A 24,019-nucleotide genomic window follows, 5' to 3' on the forward strand; every position below is an offset into this window, starting at 1 on the left:
TTCTGTTAGGTTGGGCATACCCTTATGTGTATTTTCAGTAAGAACATTCACCATAATTTTCCAGAGTGTCTAGCACATGGCACATCTGACTGAATATAAGCATTGGACTACCTGTTAACAACAGTCTAGACAGAATCTAATTGCACAGTGAATGTTCTTGTGTCTGCAGGAGCTGAATAAAACTGTTTCTCTAAAGAAAAGTTCAATGAATAGATCTGTAAGCACTGAAACAGTAATTGGACATGAGATAATTAGGTATGTTTTACTACTGAGAAACTGAGGTTAAGCACTTTGTCCATTGTCCTAGACTTCAGCTAAGCACTGAGTGGAAATTGAGTTCTAAGATGGCTCTTACCTTTCCTTCTTACAAGAAACTCAATTTCCACTGTCTTAACTCAAAGGCCATCTTCTATGTGCTGACCATGTCTCTAAAATAAAAACAGATTCTGACCTTGCATTACTAGGTGTACAGCTAGCCATAAAATTATTCAGTCTTTTTGGAAGCTAGCAGATTGGCATGAAGAGATGGATGTAAGTTATTATACAGCCCTGCATGCCAATGAAATTCTAGAATTTTATTCTTACTGGTCTGCTTACCTGTTGTAGAAGGATATTATGTGACCACTTTCCATGACGTCTGAATGCAATCATGCACCTAAGCACAGTAAATAGCTGTAACTTTGTTCACATAGAATGAAGATACCATCACTTGGTTTATGTTTACCTATGCTTAAATTAAGTTACTACTTCTAGTATTTGATAGGAAATTAAGAACATCATGGAAAGGAAGGAAAATTAAAAAATTAAAGGCAGTGAAGATGGTTAGAGCAGATTATAAAAAAAGCATTTAATAATCCTGTGTGAAATGCTGAACATTTTTCAGGCACAAAAGAAATGTTTGGGCTTGTAGGATGAACATGATTCCTTGTCTAGCTGAAATGGAATGCATATTGCCTATAACTGAAATGCCACTGTTAGCTATCGCTTATACTCCTTTGGCCAGAAATGGATTTTCAAAGACCATGCTGTCATTATTTTGCCTTCATGGGGAAGAGTACCTATTACAGAATTGCCAGGCATAATCTTCCAGTGAAATGGCATTTTGAACTTTGAGGGAAGGACTGTAAAGAGTTAGAAGTAAGAAAAAAGATGTAAGGTTATAAGGATGAAATTGCATTTATGCAATTTGAATTCTACACATAAGGCAGATTGCATTTAATATGATTGTGGCGAGTTAGTGGCAATTCAAGGCTGACAACACATGCCATGAAGAAGTAATATGTATGAATATGTAATATGTATGAAATATGAAGAAGTAATAATTTTTCTCAAAACCATTATACTTGAAAAAGGAAAAAAGATGAAAACTGTTGGAGACCACCAACTCTAGTCCACAGAAAACAAGCCAACAATATTAAATTATGAAACCTTAATAACTTGCAAATTAACAATAAGTAAAAGGAAACCTCCATTCAGGATGTATAGTCTTGTTCATATTGAACACATGGAAGTGGTAACCATGGATTGTTGGTTTACCTTGAAAACTAGAAAACATTTGATATTTGGAAAGGTAGAAAGCTATTATATCAACTGTGACATACACTGCCATCACTCTGCATTTTGTAGACACAATTAAATGATGCCTATAGAAGACAGTTATCTACATGGTAGTAGCTGAATAGATAAACTTCTAATTGGCACCTGCAACATTAGCTAAACTAGATCAAATTAAATGCAAAATGAAACCATACATAGCCAATACAAAAGGATTCCATTTTTATATGGATACTATTCCTACTATCATATTCCTTTTTCTTCTCAGTTATTTCTAAGCTAGAGACAGTCAGTATAAGTTTGCTGAGCAGAAGCTAAAATACTGGATTCATTTGGGTCAGGTCAGCAACTTAGTAAATGACAACAAAGCAAGGAAGCTGTCAGCAGTTTTGTCGGTGCCTTGCATTAAATATGACAGCAGTCAAATTTACTCAGTGAGAATTTACTCAACCTGCAGAGATTGGCATCACTCAGCAGAGTGTCATAGGATGTAGAGAAGAAGCACCTCAGTCCTGCTCTGACCATGGTTTTCAATAATGGCCACAGGTTTTGGAAGGCTGGGATGTCAATGAAGGTAACTGTCATCATCAAAGAACTAAGGATCAGGATGCCCTATATTCACAGACATTTGCAACTGTTGTTTATTTCATATATTTATGGATAGGAAAGTCACCATTTTAACAAGTTAGTTTCTATGCCTACTGGTCTGTAGGAAACCGAAAGCTTTCTGAATTAATTTCCAACAAAACTAGCAAAACAATATTGATAATATCTGTTCTGATTGACAATGTAATATTAGCAAAGATAATTTTCACAGTTGCTTATGGAAAAAGGCTTGATCTTTACATAAATAGCCATCATATTTACAAGAATTGTACTTTTTTGTAGCATGATATTTTCTTATATCATACCTCAGAGGCAAATACAATCACAGATATAGCAAAAGGTTACTCAAAAGAGGTAAAATAAGATTCAAGACTTTGGACTCTGGGATAATATCTGTGGTATCCTAGGACAGATTCAGAGTGTGCTGTATAAAAAGTTCTAGTTGAAACAGCAGATAATAGGAAAGAACATATGGGGAAGGAAAATTGCCTGTCTTTGGAGCCTCAGCTCTCCCAAAACTTATGCCATTTTTCCCTTAGCATCCTTCACAAGAGCATTCCTTTACTGAAATTACATTGCTTGATTTGCTCAGTTTATACAATGAGATACCTGTCATTAGGGTTAACCGCTGCAGTACTGTGCATTTTACAACACACAAGCAATCTTCCTTAGGGGAGGATTACATTTGCTTCCTAAGCCTGGTCTGAGGACTAGCCATCACCTTTCTCTAAATAATAATGACTGACTTATGCTGTCTGTTCAGGTATCAGTTGAAGTGCCTCTACACACCTAAGTAGCTGCAAGACACAGCCCAGCCCTCAATTCAGTCTTTACTTTCAGCTTCATCAGGCAAGCTTACATCTATGTTTGACAGCTGTCAATATGGTATTACCCTAGAGCATGCATGTACCCATGTTTTATGATTTGGTGACTATTTGCAGAATTCTGACTACTGATTGCTTGCTACAAACATTCATTTCAAGATTATTCTCAAATTTTATACACTGGCCTAGGTAGCCATACCTCGAAGAATATACCATGTGTATTTTTCACAACCATTATGAAACTGAAATATGAAACAATACCAAGACCAGTTTTTAGTGGAAAATCAAAAATTCCCTAGGAGTCCAACAGGTTGAGGGTCAACACTCAAGACTGCTTTATGGTCTACTCCTCTTTGCAATTACACAAGTTTATATATGCTTGCTGTGATCCCTGTAAATCCTGAAATTCCTTGATTCTTATTTCCTTTCCCAATGTGCCTCTCTCCATTGTTTGAGAAACTGTCTGAAGAGAGGGTGTTTGTTTTACATATTGCATAGTTTACATTACACAATGCAATGTAGACTGCACCAGCACTACAATCGGAAAATGTAAGTAGTCACAGTTTAGGAAGAATGACAACTTTCACTCTAGTAACGGATGAATAACTGTTTATGTACATGCCCTATAAAAGCTGGCCTATTGATGCTTCAAAGAACAGGATATTCTGGTATATATGTGAAGACACAGGAATATTCCAATATTCCCACCTACACAACACAGCAGAATCTTGTCACCTTTGCTTCACTTGATGTGTACAGCAGAGGGACTCCGGAATATGTCAAGGACTTCAGGCACAAGAGGTCTTTAAGACTGGGCATCTTAAAGGCCAGGCTTTCTTGTGTATTTGTAGAAAGACTGTACTGTTTTATCCACAGTACAATTAGGATTGTGTAGTATAAAATCAAATCAGTTGATTCTATGTATTTTACATGCATTAACTCAGTAAAACCGAACACTGACACAACACATTAACATACCACAGGCAAGAATGTCAAGGCACTGTAGTATGTATTTTGACCTCTGATTAATACTTATAGCAGTTACTCAGAAATAATACTAACTTTCCCACCTGCATTTTGCACTTCAAAGTTACAAAAAAAAATCTGCAAATAACTTTTAAACATTTACGTTGTAGTTTATGTGAGGCAGAAATTAACTAAGAGTGATTCATGAACTCTGGTTAATGTTTGGGTTTTGTTGGTTTGTTTTTTTTTTTTTTTAGTTTTTAGACTTTTTTAAAATTGAGAACAAAGTTCATGCATGGTCTGTCAATTTGAGAGAGATGTAATGTTAAGCATGGAAGTAGTTGAAAGGGATGCACACAGCTACATGACTGATATTTTCTTCTTTTTTTTCCCATTTTCCAATAGCTAAATTTATCATACCAATCCTTAAAGATAGCAAAGCTCATAAACATCGTTTATCTGGTTTCCTGTTGTAGAATACTACTTCTGTATTATTTCTAGGTAAATTGAGGTGAATTAGTGTAAGAATTGCCTTTCATCATTACTTCCAAACAGATGCAAGAATAAACAGAGGTTTTCAATGCTGTAACTTTTTATTTGCATTCTATGTTTGAAACACCTTGGACTTTTTTACTCATTTCAGAAGTATCCACATAAAATAACATTCATAATATAATACTCTCATTTGAGGGCAATTTATTTGGATGAAAGTTTTACATGAAAGCTATGCATCAGTTTATGGGAGAAATGCTATAATTCAAAAGAAAGAAGTGAGAGCACTGAGGGAAGAAATAATTTTTCAGAATAAATAATATGCATAAAAAGAATATAGATTATTACAATTTCATTCTTTGTAGTAGGGATATATTGTAGATAGATAGTTACAAAAATTAGAGATACTTTAGTTATATGAAATTTTCAATCTTCTTAAGAGCAGTACAAAATGCTGAGAGTAAGCAATTAAATTGTATACAACAAAAAAAGGTCTTTCCTTTTTACTTTTGGTATTTTCCATAATGTATTTAGAGTGGAACATATTTACTGTGATTTATGACAGGGAGATCTTCCCTTATCTCTATCCTTCTTACTCTCAAATCAGGTCACCAATTAGCTTGTAGTGTCCAATAAAATTCCTGAGATACATTTGCTCTCTTTTAAGAGAAGTGTGTTTTCATCCCATGCAAAATATTCAAAGAAGCTATTTTTCACTTATTCAAAGGAACACTAAAAAATATTTGTTTTAGCCCTGACCTTACCATTAAATGCTATGACCCAAACTCTCAGCCTCTAGGCAATTAAGAAAAAAATAAATTGTTTGAGTACACCCAGCCAATGATTTCCATGTTAAAAGAAAAGTCTAAGTTGGAGCCATGTGGTCTCAATCAGGCAGTAAAAACTCTGTATTTTCTTAAATGCACAACTGCAGAATGCCCATAACCTCTCTTTTAAATCATCTTAACCAGATCTGAATCACTCTCACCACAAATGATTCGGTGGCCCTGGAATGTGCTGGGGTAGACAGAGTTGCTCTGCAATGAACACTGAGATATTTCCCACTTTCCTAGTGTTAAGAGAATAGTCTACAGAAAAAAAAAAAATCTAAAAGGTTAAAGCCAAGACAAAAAGTGACATCATAGTTCAATCATTCAAGAAAAAAATGCATATCCAGCCTAATAAATCAGTGTTGTGTGCCACAAAGCACAGTGAGCCAACACAGCCAAAGAACAGCTTTTCTTGCTGAGGCAGGGATACCACAAGCAGCTGGCAGATGCATATGTAATTGTATTCACAGAGACCCACTAAATCCATTAAGCTAGCCAGAGTAGGAGAAGCTGATCAATTAAAAAAACAGAATATACACCATTTCAACAACAATATGTGCAGCCTCCTACACCACATTACAGTATATCTTACCATAGGCCATCACAGTTTTTTGCAGTTTAGTATATACATATATGGCACTTTCTTAAAAGCTTATAGGTAGATCTCTTAGAATCCAAAACTGTTTTGAGGTATCTGCATTATCTGAATGTATGCTGCTAGCCTTCTTCACCAGTCTCCTTAAGCAAATAGAAAGGACAGGCACACAACCACCTTAGATTCCTCAGCATATCTCAGGAGTTCCAAAATATTACTTACATCTAAAGTTATAACAGAGGAAAGGGAATGTAGGTCCTTGGGGGCTCCTAAAAGTCACATTTAAACAGCAAATGAGCAAGCTTTGCTTAAATAACTCTAAGATTCTTAAATGCCATTTCCTCTTTAAAACTGTGTCTGGAGCCTGAAAGATTTCTTTCAGTCTTAATCACCTCAAAAAACAATTTAAACATGTGGCCAAAACGATGTGCATTTAAAACAGGAATAGACCAGAGCCAAGACATTTGGATCCAGTTATTAACCTTCTTATACTTCATGGATGTAGGAATCCAGGCATTTTAGTACAGGCCCATCTCTGAACTCAACACTCATTGCCAAATCTCACAGTCAATAGAAAATATGCCTTAACATATCAAAGCAGGAAAAACAGCATTAAGATGTCAGATTTTTCCACCACATCAATGAGAAAAAATGTCATTATAGCACCCATGTAAATTGTGAAACTGAAAGCAGCTGCTGAGGCAACCTGACATGGTGCCATTGGCAGAGGGGGGTCCAACTGAGGAAAACAATATTCCATTTTTAGCTCTGAAAAACAATCTTTGCTAGTTTTAGTGTGTGATTCCCATTCAGTGAATAACTTGCCATAAATAGAGTTCGTAACTACTATAGAAAGAAATGCCTTAGTACCTGGCAAGCAAAGTGTACTAAACATCCCCAGCATCCTAATTGCACACTGTGCTGCTGAGCACTGTTTCACAGTCAATCCACATAAACATAACTTAGCAGAACTTTTTTAACAATTACCACAGTTAACTGAGTATTCTCCCAAATGAAGGGTGAAAGCCAGATTGACAAAGCTTTGGTTTTGAGTTTCAAAATTAGAAAAAACAAACACACAGACCTCAAACAGTTAATTGACTGTGACTGCTATACTTCGCACAATCACATATTTGCTCATTCAGCATATTTTTCATGTGACTAGATTCACCTTCACAAATACTTGATCACCAGAAGTTAATAACTGGGTAGAGGGAAGGGAACTCTCACTTTGTCAACAAAAAACATTTGAATAACTACTTGAAGTAATTGATGAAGCCAGAGTTAAGGCAAGGGAAAGGAATTTTTTTTGCCTTTTAATATCTATTGTCCTAGTAAGGTTTCTTTAGGCTTTTTGCTTTAAAAGTACTTAAGTACATTCAGTCACCTGGTCTTTCCCCCTTTGTCAAATTTATTATACAGTTGACTTTCTGGATTTCAAGGGTTTCTTATTTATCACTTTATTAAGATAACCCACAGAGCAGGACATAATAGCATGCTGATAGCAGGGCTTATCAGTACTTTTAAAACAAATGGGTCCCTGCAGTGAACTTCCTTTGACAGCTAGATGGCATTTCTGAAAGGAGTGCATTTGGATTAACCTGCCTCTGTTCTGACCATTATAAAACTTTTCCTGAAGACAATACTGAGAGATAAAAAAAAAAAGTCTTTGTAACAAAGCAAACCATTTTGCTAGTAAACTTATAAGGCAGCAGTCTTAACACTTTGAAAAAGCAAGAACAGCTAAATCATTTTGCATATGGGAAGAAAGCAGTCTCTTTTGCAGGACTCCTGTCCTCTCTCAGAGTCGTTTATTCAAGCCTACACTCTTTTTACACTGTACATTAGCTCTCACTTGATGCTCTAGAACAGTAGACTCTCAAAAGCTTTTTGTTTTTGAAGAGATTCACTTTCTCCTAATAGTGGGAAAAGGAAGGGGGAGGGGATGTGCTCTGAATGAATGCCAGTCATTTAAAACAAACTTATTTTGGGTGCCTATAAACTAGTCCTGGGATGCATATAATCTCTTTACCCTCCCCATGCTCCTGAACTTTAGTTCTACTCATATCCTCTGTGATGGAACACCTTTACTTCCCAGGTTCAGTCTTGTACTTAAAACAAATGAGTTATTCTGCCAGTTAAAGTTACTCTGTACTACACATGGTTCAAAACAAAAAAACAGGTTTGCAGAAAACCTAATAATAAAGCCATTTTGTAAAGCTTTCCAAAATTGTACAGACACTTATGAATTTTGTTAAAATAGATACATTCTTATAAAGCTTCTTGGAAAGGGAGAAATGAGGAACATTTTACTGCTAGGCAGTGCTCCAAGACCACTATTACAGCACACACTGTGATTCACTCGTACTTTCCCCCCTCTCCTATTGTAGTAAGTTAAGCACCTTATATTTTCCTGCACCTTTATACACATTTAATGCTGTCACTTACCTTTGTGGCACAGAGGGACCCCACCCCCGCAGAGAAGCTGAGAGCTGATGGTCTCTGTGTCCTTAATTTCTTGACTAGCCCCGGCTCTTAGCTTTGCTCCTCTAAATTCATTCTAGTCCACAGAGGAGCACAGAAAAATTTAATAGACAGCTGAGCTGCCAAATTCCAACCAGCACGACCGGCAATGAAGACTTTCTCCCTAGTTCTGCCTGAGTCCAAAGAACAAAGCCTGCTGGCAATGAGGAAGCGGAGTTGAAGTCCTCTGGCTCCAGTCCAGCTGTTGCTCTTGCTGCTGCTGCAGAGTACGTGAGAGTGTTTGCATGAGCTTGTAACGCGTGTAAGAGATGGGGGCTGGGGGAAAGAGGGTGTGTGTAAGGGGAGGAATGCTAGTCATATCCAAAAATAACATGAAGGAAGTCAAGTAGTGATCCATCTCCCCTCATTCTCTCTCTTCTTATCGCATGTACTGAGTGTTGCTACCCTAAGATTCTGATCTCAAGAGTAGGTAGAGAAAAAATTCCATTGTGACTTGCAGCTCATATGATTGCGCTTTTAAACTGTAACCGGGGAGCTGTACACTTAAAAGAACATGTCACGAAATGCATGATTTAGTAGGAACTTACTTGATGATACTGCAGCCAGCGTGCATTTCACACTCTGTGCATTTGTTTGCAAACTGGAGAGAAAAATCAGAAACTACTAACATAGTTTACTACACAGCAGAAAAAACAGTGTCATGTTTGCCTGTCCAGAAGCTCCTAAACTCCAGCCCTAGATATTTCCAGACACTGTTAGTGTTGATTTTCAAAACAGCAAATGTTGCAAGTTTACAATATAATGCAGAAACAGGGATATAACAATCTTTATAGAGTTTAAATTTGCCTTGCTTTTTTTTTACAATTATTTAAAACAAATTCCATATCGAGAAGAGTATTGTGTAAAAAAGAAAATCAGCACCTATGAGACAACACAAACAAGAAAACCCCACCTAAAAAAAAATCTTCCTGAATAATCAGAAAGCTATAATGTAACTATTGTGACTTTTCTTATTCTGTTAAAGCCCTTTAGAATACTGATTTCAATAATTGTGGGCTTTCAAAAATCTTAAAAACAGTCATTAACAAGTGAAGAACAAATTTAAGAAAAAACAATAATCCATTAATCACAGAATCTTCAAATTTGGAAGGGACCTACAAGGATCATCAAGCCCAACTCTGAAGTGAGTGGCCCATGGAGGGAATGAACCCACAATCTTGGCATCATTAGCACCGTGCTCTGATCAATTGATCTCATAATAGTTTTTAGTACTTGTATTTAACCTGCTTTCTGTCAAATCAACTTGAGGACCTCTAAAACTCTTTATAAACTCAGGAAAAATCTCTATGATTACTTAACATTTCTGAAGAATCTTTACTCAGTCTAGCAGGACTTCAGTCTCAAGGAACTCCCTTCAAAATACAGTAAGATAACACAGTGCAAGTCATATTTTTATTGTGATACTCTCTGTGAAGTGTTTAATTAAGTTTTAATTTAAACATTGCAATACAAAGAAAGGTCAAAGCAATTCTGGGTTTAATTTAATTTCATGCAGATTAGTTTGGCCCATGATTCTGAGGTGTCTGATGTGGCGCTAGGTATTTAAGAAAAGCAAAATCTGTAAACTTCAATGATGAATGGTTTTGAAATACTAATTTTCACAACAGAAATAACAGGGGTAAATAAGGCAGAAACTAGTTAGAAAATAGGTTCTAATGTGCTGATTTCAACAATGACAGCATAAACCACCACCTGTTTACACAAGACTTTGTTCCTCAATATGGGAGGCAGTGTGTCTCAGACATAGTGATTTCCATACCCAGGGTCAGTACTTGTTGACCCACCCTTGTTTTGTCCTTTAGTAAAAATCATGAAGCTTTGGATATGAGCTTAGGTTTTATAGAACAGATATAATACATGTTCCTTCATTCCCATTACATTAAAGAAATGACAGCTCTTTTCCAAAGCTACTAGTGGAAAAATTTTTCTGATAAATTCTAAAACTACAAATATTCTCTATGTTGAAGGTAAATCTCAGAAGCCTATAGAAACCATCTGGAATGTAAGGAAGTTACAATGATTTAAGTTTGCCTTCCTGCATATTCCCTAGAGACAGAATTTTAATATATTAGAAGGCCATAAAAGTTACAGTAAATCTAAGTTCTGTATCAGGAATTTCAGTCCTACTGTGTGATGTACTTTCCTGTGGGTACTTGGTAGCATTACAAAGCTTGGCTTTCTTTGTTGTCTTGAAGTTTTCCAGCCAAAATTTAACCTGACAAATTTCACACGTAAGGAATGATCAAGAAAAGATAAGACTACCTGAGGGCATTTAGTCTACACCTCATCCTATCTTGAACATCAGCTGCATTAAATTTGCTGAACTGGCTAATTACAGTTCTAACTTGAAAAACACTCTTCAAGTGGACAACAATAAGCCCACATTTTAGTTAGCTATGCAATCCAGTCTCCACACAAGAGAGGTTAGCCTTAAACCCAGTTTTAGTCCAGACATTTGAATTTGTTTTGCTATTATGGAAAAGCACAGGCCTGAAAGAATATGAATTCAGCAAAATTACACAACATAAAGATAAAAAAAAGCAAACAAATGAAAAAACAGTGGGGAGCTGTCACCTTCTTTTCCTCTGTCTGTTGTCATTACCAGACTTAAAGCTGTTTTCTGGAGAATTTGAATCCAGACAACCCAAAATTCCAATATTATATGATAAATTAAGGTTCAGTATTTCAGTAGCTGATACTCCACAATGTTTATCTAGCCAAAAAATCATTACTAGCATAGATACTACATTCTTGTTATTCTCCAATGTCTATGTAGGTGAAAAACATGAAACATAAAAAAGCCCCAAACCCTGGATTTATTTGTTATTGGGTAATTAGTGAACTAGAATGATTTTTTTGGGAGTCTACTTGCATAAACTATTACAACACTAATATTGTTGTTATTTAACTTAAATATAAGACAACCCTGTGATATTTAGGAAGCTTACAATAACTGTATATTTCTAATTTGCAGCTGATCTGCTCCAAGCAAGGTCTTATTTTCTGCCTACAAACAATTTAGTTAAGTTGCAAGATTCAAATTCTGATGTAGATCTATCAGAATTTAGTTTGTTTTCCAACTGTTCTCATTTCTAGTTAAAGAAGGAAGGAAGGAAAAAGAAAATATATACATTACAAATTCTTTGATTGAAATGTCATTCTTGTTACATGCAGAAATGAGACACTTTGTGTTAGAAATGCTTTGACTGGTAGGATATAGCCATCACAAATTGATTGGTGCACAGACTAGATGGTTATAGTAATTTTTGAAGCATTAAATAAATGTATCTAAATCATTATAATCAGAAAAAAAAGGAGCAGATTTTTAAAAGTTTTTAAGAGTTATCACCATGTTCTAAGAAAAATAAGAATTGAATGCTGGCAGTAGCATCAAGATTTTCTCATATTATTGTATGGGAAGGCCCATTCAGAAAGGTTATGGCAGACCCTCCTGGACTCTTTCATCAAGAAGCCATCTTATTTTAGCTTTTTGGTCTCCCAAGAATAAGAGTACAATGAAATAGTAGCCATGTATCTGGAGGAAAGAACACATTTTACTCTCTTCTTTTGAGCACTTAGTAGACACATACTCTGGTAAATAGGGCAATTTAACTTCAGTGTCATGTATTCTGTACACACAAATAAATGTGTTTCCAATATAGTCTATGCAAATTTGGCATTCAGCAGTAAAGGTCACACACTACTTGGATGTAGGAAGCACTTGCAAGACAAGGACTATAATCTAATAAAAGAGACAAGGGTGGTGAAAAATGCAAAAAGATAGAAGACTGAGGTCAGACAGTCTGTATTTTCCTAAATCAAACATTTTCCTTTCGGTATCTAAATACCTAAATTGTTTAAATGATGACTCAGGCTGAATTTATCTTTGATTATAAAACATTTAAAGGTTTTGCTTTTTCTATCCATATGTCCATTTCATGGTTTCTGTGGCTACTGACCCAAAGCCTGCTTTTTCATAATCTCCTTTGCTCTCTCCACTCCTCCTGAAGACTTGTGATCTTTTAAAAAGTGAAAAGTGGTTTTGTGGCATAGGTTTATGGAGGAACTTTTTCTCAATAAATAATGTGTGAAGTATTTGCATGTTCTGAAATTACTTAATGTTGAAATTTCATTCTTCAAAACTAAAAATGCCTAAAGTGCATTTAGGCTTTTTTGAAAGTTAGACTTATTGTATATTTTTAAAGTACTTTTTCTTGCCTCAGAGGTATAGCTTAAGTTATATTTACCTTTAATAAAAACTAACTTCCCTCCTTCCCATTTTTTTCAATAAACTTTCAATAAACTTCGAATCAGAGGAAAGAAAAAATTTTATAATGTTTGTTTTGCATGAATATTTTCTTAAAGACAAAAGAATATACATAATTCTGTCTTTGTTTGTCCAGTGTTTCTATTTATAAACATTGTTCATTTTCTTATAAACCGTAGAGATGGAGAAGAACAAGGTATTAGAAGCAGCTGTATAATGTATGTATAAAAAGGCATGTATTCAGGCATCTTAGAACAACTTAATTAATGAGACTTCTTCCACACAATCCAAGGCCAGAATTACACCACACCTAAACAGGAGTTTTAAATAAATCACAAGATTTTCAAAGCCAGTAACCATTAAAACAAATGGTACCTATTAGCAAAATGCTCTCCAACTTTGTAACTATATCATATTAACAGTATATGATCAGACAAGCTTGGTTTTTCAATGCTCTATAGTTGCGTCATAACATAAGCTGAGAGAAATACATATTTGCTACAATTACACAAATAAATTCATCTTCATCTGTACTTAGGCTTGAATGTCAGTCAAGTAGCATGACTGATATTTAAGAGCAAGAGAAGAATGTAGGAATCTGCCATTTAAATGACAACAGAAATTCCCCAAAGATCAAAATGCCCACAATCTGTTTTATTAACCATTAATGATTAGTCTCCAAATCATAAGCCATATCTGATTTCAATGGAAATTCATTTCCATTTAAGGCGGATACATGCAGGCATCCCAAGCCCAAACAAGTCAAATGGCTGAAGAATTTGTTCCCAGAACCATCTCCTTCTTTTTCCTTGTTTATGGAATCCATTGTAATCCCAGGATAAGTATATGATAATTAGCCCTGAAAGAGATTTCATTTTAATTGCTTAGTGATTAAATAAAAGCACTTTAAAAGGATGCATGGACTAGGACAATGGTAGGGTGGAGATGAGGGAACCAAACATTTCCAAAACTCAACTCATCTATTTGTTTAATTCATTCACTGTCCATATGATAAACAGAAAACAGATATTCTGTTTGAGATTCGTGCTTATAGGAACTATTTTTCTAATTGCTAGCTAGTGTGAGAATCTTATGCCTTCTCTGATGCTTCTATTTATCTGCAGTTTTAGTTCACCTTCATTTTTGTGTTGAGAGAAAATACAAACCTAGAGTTTGGAAATTGGTAATGATTCTCCGTTATATTCTGTCAGAAAATAAATAACTACATCTTTCTGGATAGGACATATATTCTCAGCTAGAATTGAAGATTTTCACAAATAAGTGAATACTTCAGAAGATGTTAAAGAAAGTTACATTACTTCTTTCATAAGAAATTATAAATCCAGCATAGAAATTGAAAAAGACATCACCTTTGGTTGTAAAAAATAAGGAGCTACACCTAAAAATGGTTTCTAATCTTACAAGATAGTTTACAGTGTTAATGCTCCCTAGTTCTGTCCCTATTCCATTCCTTTTTTCCCCACTTCATTTTATTTTCTGCCATTATCTGCTACTATTTACTAATGAAAATCTATTAAAAAGAAAAGAAAAATATATTGCTTGAAAAGAGCATAGAAAATCCATGGTCACATTACTAAAGAAACTGGAACCACAGGCATTTCACAGTCTTTCTTTCCTGGCTGACAAGGCAAATGGTTGGGACAACTGACCAGACTCCAAGAAACATCAATGCAACTCTTGTGTTCTGTGGAAGCCAAGCAACTGCTATCAGTTCTTAAAATAAGGCTTCCAACACCACCAGGACATCCTTCTCTATGCAAACTGATGTCAGCAGATAATGCTGCTGCCAACTGACCACCAAATCCATTTTAGCTAAGAAACAACGAGTCAAAATAAGAAGAAACTTATAAAAAATTTCTTTGAGTTTAAACTAAGAGAAAGTAGTTTTCCTTAAAGTAAAAAAATTTTCACTAAATCTTCTACAATATACTCTTTTCCCCTCGTTCATTTGCAATTTTAAGAATCTTTGAAGAACACAGTCTGTGAAGGAGAACTATTTCTGTTAGTTCTTAGCATAGTTTAGTGGGTTTATTTAGTGTGTTTTTTGTTTGTTTGCTTGTTTTTAGTACGAGAAATGCCAAAATCATTATCCTATGACCTAGTAACTGTCAGGAGTTAAATAATAAAATACAGCAAGAGGTTTGTGAGGACCAAACCCTTCTACCCACCACATATATCATATTCTGGTGGGATTTTTTGTTTGTTGGTTTCTTTTTAAAATCACAATTATTTTCAAAAGTATAGGGATAATTGTATCCCATTCTAGTTGGTTCTTCAAATAATACATTTTTGCAGTATCTATTAGTGAAAGAAACAGTAAATGAAACAATCCAGCAACTGCTGCATTTCAATTTAAATAAAAGTATTTTTAACATTGAAACAACAAGCATTTTGTAAAAAATAGAATTAAATAAAGTCCAGCTGAAGCAAGAAAGGAATCCCCCTATTTTTATTTGCATCCTGTTCTTGAACTGTGATCGAGGCTTTAATTGACAGCAAGGCATCTGCCATCCCCTGAAAGTCACATAACACCTATTAAAAAATAAGTTGCATTATTTACCACAAACCCATGCAAAATTATAACCATCCCTCCCTTCTCACCATAAAAGAATAAATCATTCTATTATCAGCAAACAGCATGTTGACAACCAGCAACCAAAAAGCTTTTAAATAGGAAAAACAACCACCCTTTAAAGAAACAGTGATTAGCTTAAGCCATGTGAAAAATGCTGCATTTTTTCAAGATGTGTTTACTAAGTAGTAGAAGCATTTAACATGTTTGATGGTTAGCCAGCATTTATAAATTGCCATAAAGAAAGTAGATAAATTGAAGGGGAAAAACCCTTTATTGGGTTCTGATGTTAAATTTAATCAATACTTGTGGAGTTCTTATAGCCAGAATACCAAGTCTTACATTTAAAAAAACCTCAATGATTCTTGGGATTACTTTTAACAGAAAACATAAATTGTTTGTAAAAAATGCTTTCTGTTAGACAAGAGTAGAATCTAAGCAAGCCAAAAATCCATATCCAATTGCTATAGTAAGAGCCGTATTCATTTCTACTTAATGTAGAAAAAGAACTATCACTACTGGTCTTTTAAAAGCGAGTTACAAAGGTAGCCACAATTTTTCCTTCTCACACTTTTTTGACATTATATTTTGAGACATATTATATTAAAAATTTATATTTCCTTTTAAGGCTAGAATATTTTCTACATCAAAGAAACAAAAAACTAGAAATTACATTTGGATATAGAAAATAAGGACTAGAAATAACTTAGGAATCAATATTTGGCATAAAGGAAGCATTAATATCAACAGCAAATGAAATGAAAAGTAAATTTAAATAACATGCCAAAAGTATACCTTATTCATAAAAGTTTTTAAAAATAAAATCTCATTCTTTGCATATTCACTTCCGAGTTTATGCATAATTTTTTTAAACAAACTATGTAATGTCTCAAAGGATGATTTCCAGAAAATATATTTTGGCACAAACACTAAGGATTAGGTTTGGGTAGGGGGAAAACCTCCCAATAGATCACCTAGCAGAGACTGCTGATGGGATCGTAAGGGGGTCCCAGTTCATGCATCGCCTGGAACAGATTTCACTGGAACATCAATCAATACTTTTTATATAGATTCAAGCTTGCTTTGGCTGTTTGGATAGCTGTGGAGTGAAGGCTGAGTTTTACCAGGCTGCTTGCTTCACCTACTTCTGGTACAAATACCCTTTCATGATTTGAAAAAATCTTAAAAATGCTATTCAGATGGATTAACATGCAGCAGTAATTCTTCAAAAGTAACTTGAGGTAAACCACATATTTCTATTCTTAAATTCAGAGGAAAATGAGTCAGGAAATGAACTCATAGGTAAATTGAAAAATAAAATTAAAACCCTCCAGAAAAATCATACTGAACACATGATGCTGTTTCCCTTCTAATGCATTGCTTAAACATTGAAGAAGAGGATTTTTGGTACATGAATGCTGACACCTGGATTTGATAGTGTTTCTAGCCAGTAGTAGCCAAACATGTACTCAAGATCTTTTTGCCATTGCTAATGGGATTTTAAAATTAAGGTTTTTCTGTAGTCCCTCTGTATGATGAGCACCAGTAACCAGTATCCAGAAATAGAAGCAAAGAGACATGCATGGTAGAACTTGGTCACATTTCCCATCATTCTGCTATGCAAGTTCTGAGCTAATTGCACGGCAAATAGGATTTATGGTGAAAAATGGATAGTCCGTGCATGCACTATTCCAAATTTCTTAATCAGCAGATATCCTGCTGCTCTTCAGTGCAGTATCTGTGATCTTTGCATACCTTCAACAACAGCCTCACAAACTGGAGGGCAAACTGCCCAAGCAGTTCTGGAAACACATTCTTTGAGTTTCCCTCTTGCAGCATGGCCAGCTGCTCTATAGCAGCTGATGAACAAATGCAGAAAGCATCCACAAAGCATTCGAACACTCCCGAGCACTCTCGTTGCTCTCTCACAGCTTCACTGTGCACAAAAGGGTTAAGCTAGGCTGAAAGGACTAATGAGTAATACAGCTGGCAAGACTGTTCTCCTTCCCCTCTCAGTGAAAAACTGGCTTTTGTTTCTGCCTTCAGTGAATGAACTCATGCAGCAATACCTGTTGGCAAATCGAGGCTTGTTGTATTGTTAAGATACAGACAATGCTGCCAAGCCCTTGATGTCTTCACAGATCTTTGCTATGCAGATTGTTGTGCCAGAGACTCATCAGATGATCAAGCCCACATAGTGCCAGAAGTAACATCCAATTGCCACATACCAGTCAGAGCTCTCGGGACACAGATAGATCATTTCTTCTGTATCTTCATAGGCTACCCTCTGGATACCACTGAAAATGCCAAATTCTCATTTAAAATGAAAAACATTTAATTTTATGCATGTAGTGAGCTAATGCAAAGCTTCTAATTCCTTTTCCTTCTCTTTGCCCCTTACTATACTGAACACAGGTATTACTAATGTTTATTTCTCACTACTTGTTGCAGTGATCCATGCATGTGGGGAATTGGAATAAATTTACACTTTCTTGCTTATATATTTACACAATTACAAACACTGAGGCCCTTGACTTGGTCAAGGCAGAAAGATATTTCTATGCTCTAGCCTTACAAAGAAATTAAAGTTGTGAGGTAATAGTGCTCCATTTTCTATAGCCAGTTTACCCACTTAGAAAATAGCCAAAAAGCACATAAACCAAGTAAAGTTTGTCCGTGCCACTGTGGTTCCATCAGAAACTCTTCTGTTCCAAGGCAGTTGTCTCTAGGAAAACTCACACAACAAACACCTTTCAACAGAAGTTCTTTGGAAGGAAACCTGGGCATTCCTAAATCTGTCAAGCATGTAGCATGTTGAACTGCATTCACCCTTCTAGTCTGGAGAGTAAGGGATGAGCCTGGCTGGTTCTAGATGGTTCACAGACAACCACTTTGTATTCCCTCTTATTTTACTTCTCTTTCAAAGAGTAGCAAGCTGCTGAATGACAAGGAGAGTCAAGTGAATGTTGCTCCAAACAGAAGTTACTGGGGATATGAAGTAATATCCTGATATAAAGAGCAAACAGGTCAATATACACAAGCATGAACAATGTTTCTATTAAAACTGCTAATACATATCTAAAAGAATCTATATTAAAATGCATGCATTTCAAAATGCAACATTGAATAAAAATATGAGCGTAGTGACTTGTACAATTGAAGTGCTGGACAAGTAAAGACTTTGAACTACTTAGAGCTCATGATATGATTAATGTAAAGCACCTCAAACTCTACAGTCTCAATTTTGCCAGCATTATATTATCTCTGTACTAAAATATTGAAGACCTTCTCTGTAAATATGCATTCAAAACCAAGAAATTTTTCTGGCTTCCTTTCCATGCCCATCAAATCTGAAAAGAGAGAAAAAAACCCAAAAACAGATGCCAGACAATAGGTAAGATAAATAGTCCACATCCATTATTGAACTCATATAATGAAGTCAGAGGTTCAAGAACTTGCTTCTCTATAGCAAATTCCTGGTAGCAGCTCATAGTTAATGCTGCACTGCTTTTTCAAAGGAGAGCAAGACTTTTCCTTTAGATATACATTTTTAAACTGCCTATAAGATTTAAATATTTCTAAGAAATAAGTTATTTGCTCCTGTTCAAATTGCTTATCAGAAACAAAACTTAAGGACTTTTTCTAATGAGAATTTCAGCTTTTTTCCTTTTGCAATCCTGCCTTTTGCTACCTGAAAAAAAATATTTAGAACACAGACGTGTACGTTCTGAGGTGTTCACTAGAGAAAAAGACAGGTTTAATTAGGATTTAGTTTACTTTTTTAACAGCTATTTGTACTCTAGGCAGAATTTGGTTACATACACAGGAGCCTGAGTGATTGACACAGACTGTGGGCACACACAAAACAATCTCCATCAGAAGAGATTACTTTTCTTTAGATTTTGGACCCCTTGTGTAATCTGGATTCTCTGCAAATGTTCTGGCTATCTCAGTTCAATGTCACCATAAAGCATATCTAGCACCATTGGCACCATTCCCTAGTCAAAGAAATGCCAAGATAAGCTACCCAAAGGTCAGATCTTTTAAGCACTTTAGTACAGGCAACGTTAACTCAAAGTTAAGCAGGGAAATACTGAAGTCTTCTTCCAGGTGACTCATTCTGAACAGCTGCATTAGATCCCTGAAAGCATCAGCACACAACTGAAAGCAGGCAGTTTGAAGTTACCACTTGTTAACATAAGGTCACTATTTTTAATAGATAGCAAATCTCAACGGAGGAAGCAAACCACAGAATATTACATCTTTTTTTTAATGTTTGTTATTTTGTATCGAAAAGCAAGAGGGAGGAAAAAAAAAACGACTTTAGACATCCAAAAGTCATGAGAATTTTGGAAGTACTGTGTGTTCGCGTAGGATGGGGGAAATCTCCGGACAATACACTAGAGTGCGGTAGAGAGGCGTCTGAGGGAGCGGCTGTCCTGCTGCTGACGAGGACAGCGTGGAATGGAGGTGTTAGGCTTCGAGTATTTTAATCTGGCAAAGTGGCATCAACAATTCTCTAAAAGTCAAGTCAAGTGAAATTTAAAAAGGGGATTAGGTATAAACAACAGCATGCCTACAGATATATTACACAGAACACAAAATCCAGGCTGTAGGAGCATAAGCAATCTGCAAAGGGCTGACAATCATTCTGCCCAAGACATCTTTTTAAAAGTATCCAAGATGAGCTGGCCTACAATTGACTAAAAGAATATAATCTGACATTTCAATTTTTTTTTTGTTTAAGTTTTGCCCACCACATTTAGTAATGAATACAAACTAACACACAGGAGGATAAAACCAAGACTTGAACCACACTTGAAGTACACCTGATTGCAGCTTTCCTTTCTAAGAGTGAGTATTTACATAACATTACCTAATGGCAGTGATAATGCTAGAGACTGGATTATCAGTTTTCAGTTATCACCAGAGAAGAGAGGCTGATACCACACCAGCTAGAAGGACAGTCACATGAAATGTCACATTACATAATTTTTCCACCCAATAAAACATGATGGAACCTATATCTATTAATTAGTATATTGTACAAGTTTCAGTTTAACATGTGGACTAAACAACATCAGTTTCCTCCAGCATCCTTTAAGTGCTCTTTAAAATGGGTTCCATAATGTTTAAGAAAGAATAGCAATCTGAGGCTTGCTAGTGTCAATATGTAATCAACCAAAGAAGTGACAATTGAGAAAGATTTGGTTAACAAATTGTTTAGCTCTAAATGGGAATGCTACATGCATCTGCTGCTCTTACATCAAAAATGCTAATCTTGATTTGTCCCTGATGTAAGCACTCTTCATAAAATAAGACTCTAAGGTGTTACCTTCAAATGTTTGGAACACTGAGCATCCTAAAAATTGTATAGCATGTGCTCTCCCTGGTGTGTAACATGGTGGTAGAGTCAGATGTTTGAGTTTTTTCCTTTACTGCAAGACCATTCCTGCAGAACAAAGTGCATCAAATTAACACTTTTTTTTTCAGGTTTCTATTTTTCATGAGATGAAATTTCAGTATGATTTTCTCAGCTGTGCATACCTAAAATTAAATGCTTCCCTCATAATTTTCAGCTAGATGTGTAGAAAACTGGTATAACAAATCTCTATACAAAACTTTATGGAAGATAAAATAGCATAAAAGGTAATTTGATTTTACGTACACAGTCATTCCCTTGTAGCTTTCATCCACTCTTGATTGAATATATACTCTCACACCCACGTATTTACGAGAAGCAAAACATGTATTTAGTGGTCTGGCCAGGATCACTCTTATGCAATGTGGAAAACAAGGGATGCTAGCTATCAAGCTCTTGTGTTTTCTTGAAGTTTCTTCTTGATCAGCAGCAATTTTTTTTTGTTATGGAAAGTCTTTTGCTATAAGATTTTTTTTTTTTTTGGCTAACAGGAAAAAAAAGCACATACTACAATCTTGTTCCCATCCTGTTATTAAAATGCAGTCTTCCACTGATAAAATACTGAAGACTTATTGAGGCTTCTTTGGTTATAATAGAAGTAACACAGCATTTCATATGATCAATTGAAAAATTACCTTCATTACTATCATTTGAGGCCATTCCTTTAATACTTCTGATGCTTATATAGACATTTTTATTCATGCTTCATTCATAACAATCTTAAAATTTGATATGAGTTTTGACATAAGTTATTTCTGAACTGATAATGCCAAGTCCCTACCACCTCTTACCCTGTGAGAAAATCACAGTGCTAAATTGCATAGACCTTTGCCTAATAGGATTGGTAAAAAACAAAAACAAAATTTGCTTTCAAAATCCTATGGGTATGGATACTGCTGACTTTTTTGCCAACCAGTCTGTGCAGTATATTTTGAAAATACTTCTAGCTTTCATTGTCAGGGCAGGATCAGGAATATAACAGATATCCCAAGTGACAACTTACTGTTACATAAAAGTACTTGCCAGACCAAACCATACATATATCCATAGAAAGGAGCACCCAGTTTACTATTAATATGTAATGCAAAAGTAAGTAACTCCTGCCCAATACCAGTTTACCAATTCAGCACTCTGCCTTACTCCCTGTACTCCTACAGAATGTGACATGGCCTTTCCTCCTTGATGGCTTTCTGAAGGCAGAGCTTTAAACAGTTCCTCAGGCCCAGGACTTTCAATAGCCTCCGGAAAAAACAGGGATGTATTTATGAAGTGCACATTGCTACTTTGGAAAAGCTAAATACAAAATAGATAATATTCAGTAGAGGTTACTGGTGTTGATTACATCTCTTCCCAACGAATGCAGGAACTTCTAGGAATAAGATCACGGGAGCTCACTAGCACCTGCTACTACTCTAATTTAGAGGGGATATCCAGGAATAATGACAGCTATCTGCCAATTTTCTTTCAAGCTCAAAAGCTGCTTCTCCTGCATTTTCAAATATGGCAGTGTGACATATGCTCAAATTATCAAAATGCCCACAACTCCAAAAGACAAGTTGAATTCAAGTATGCTGAGCTTATTTACTGCAACTATTTTATAAGCTAAATTAGCTTATAAAATAGAAACATTTAATTTGAGATGCTATTGCATAAAATACAAATAGTTGTTGTCAGAAAGTGGAAAAAATATTAAAAAGCCGAAGACCTAACCACCTACTATGGAATTTTCAGTCTGTACATCTTTCCCAAGACTGAAATTGTTAGTAGGTTCTCCTGAGCCTAGGGTAGACGTTACTTTTTAATAGATAGCTACCTATTAAAAAGCTGAATCAATTCTTCATGATGCAGTTCTGCAAGCCCTATCTATGCCTTTGGAGCTTAGAAAAAAGCATATAAGAATGTTTTGACTGGAAAAAAAAAAGGAAACAAAAAAGTTCTTATGTGAAATATTTAGGCATGCAACCACACTTGCTTTTTTTTAGTTTCTGTAGCACTCAAGTCTTCCACAGCTATGAAGCTAAAATGGTTCACAACAAGTAAAAAATCTAAGTTCCTAAAACATCCAAATCCAGAGGTAAACAATTAATAGCTTAAAAGCCTGTTATTAAGATCTTTAATCTAGGAACATTCCATGATCAAATTCCTGTCTTCTTTTGTAACATTCAGGCTTAATAAAAGCAGAAGTTTGTCTACCTTTTAATCTTATTTTATCACTCTGCTGGTATGCTAATCTGTCATCAAGATGTGGAAATCAGAGACTACAAATGTTAATTAAAATAACACAATTCAGTTTGGATCCAAAGGAAGCCATAAAATTCAGAGCTTGAATTTCTCTAAGTGTTCTATGGGAAGCTCAAGATCAAACAAGTATAAATGCAATATATAATGACATCATTTTGCGTTGCCATAGTGAAGAGAGGAAGAATTACTGCTGTAAGATGACACACATTTCATATGAAAGGAAGCTCTTGTTATCGTGCTACCACACAGACTAAATCTATTTTGTGTCCTAACATGAGATATTTCAAACAAGATTTGTCTTATGGGGATCATATTTATGCAATTCTGGTACAAGGAACCATGATGATCTTTACAAGCTTGAGTTCCTCCAGGAAAGAACATGAAGACAAAATGCTTTATGACCAGTGCTTTTACTCTACCTGCAAGGAAGCTTACTGATTCCTTTTCTACATTTTCTTAATTTGCACAGTCTTTAAACACCCATTTTACTTCTTTGTCTCCACAAAGTCAAACTTATAATAGGGAAAATTATGATAGAGAATTAATGTCTAATGATGGAATTGTCATAAATAGCAAGCATAAATGTTGGAACTTAAACACCCTAATTTTTATGCCAGTTTGGTTTTCTCTAATAGCATCCAAAAAATGCTTAAATCTATGATCTTCTCTTACACAGAACACATAGTATTGCTGGCAAGCTCTTCAACAAAAAGTCTTCTGGATAGGGTAAACATAGCTCATTTTAAATTCAGGAGTAGAACCAACAGAGGCAGAAACCATAGTGCAAGGACAAAATTTCAGGGAAATATTCAAAGCAAGAGATTTAAGTAAAATCAGCGTATTCCTATGCTTAGAAATATTTTCTGCTGAAAAATCTGTTTAATATTCCTTTTTAGCAGTACTTGATGAACATTGGAATTCTAGACTTTTACATCCCAACGAATTTTAAATTTAACTATGCAACTCATGTTGAAAGACTGAGCATATATATCACTGAGGTTTCTTGTCTTCAGATGAAGTTGACTGATTCTTTCAAGTAACCTACTAAAATCACTAGGAAATCTGTACAGTCAGCAGCAAGAACA

General features: G+C 35.3%; 1 protein-coding gene and 1 long non-coding RNA gene across 9 annotated transcripts in view; one reads left to right on the forward strand and one right to left on the reverse strand.

Annotated features, from left to right (window-relative positions):
* Positions 1-24,019, reverse strand: part of PALLD (palladin, cytoskeletal associated protein) — a 186,092-nt gene that overhangs the window by 135,365 nt on the left and 26,708 nt on the right. Inside the window, exon 1 of one of the 8 annotated variants that reach the window (XM_085577991.1) lies at positions 8,316-10,178. The exons of the other annotated variants lie outside the window; for them this stretch is intronic. The gene's annotated coding sequence lies outside the window, so the exon portion shown is untranslated. Of the gene's footprint in view, positions 1-8,315; positions 10,179-24,019 lie in introns of those variants that run through there. 8 annotated transcript variants of the gene reach the window in all.
* Positions 8,563-24,019, forward strand: part of LOC146767595 (uncharacterized) — a 39,392-nt gene continuing 23,935 nt past the window's right edge. Inside the window, exon 1 of the long non-coding RNA XR_014954789.1 lies at positions 8,563-8,617. This is a non-coding gene — a long non-coding RNA (uncharacterized LOC146767595). The remainder of the gene's footprint in view (positions 8,618-24,019) is intronic.

This window comes from Lonchura striata, chromosome 4 (genome assembly GCF_050655825.1).
Source record: "Lonchura striata isolate lonStrDom1 chromosome 4, ASM5065582v1, whole genome shotgun sequence".
Lineage (NCBI taxonomy): Eukaryota > Metazoa > Chordata > Aves > Passeriformes > Estrildidae > Lonchura > Lonchura striata.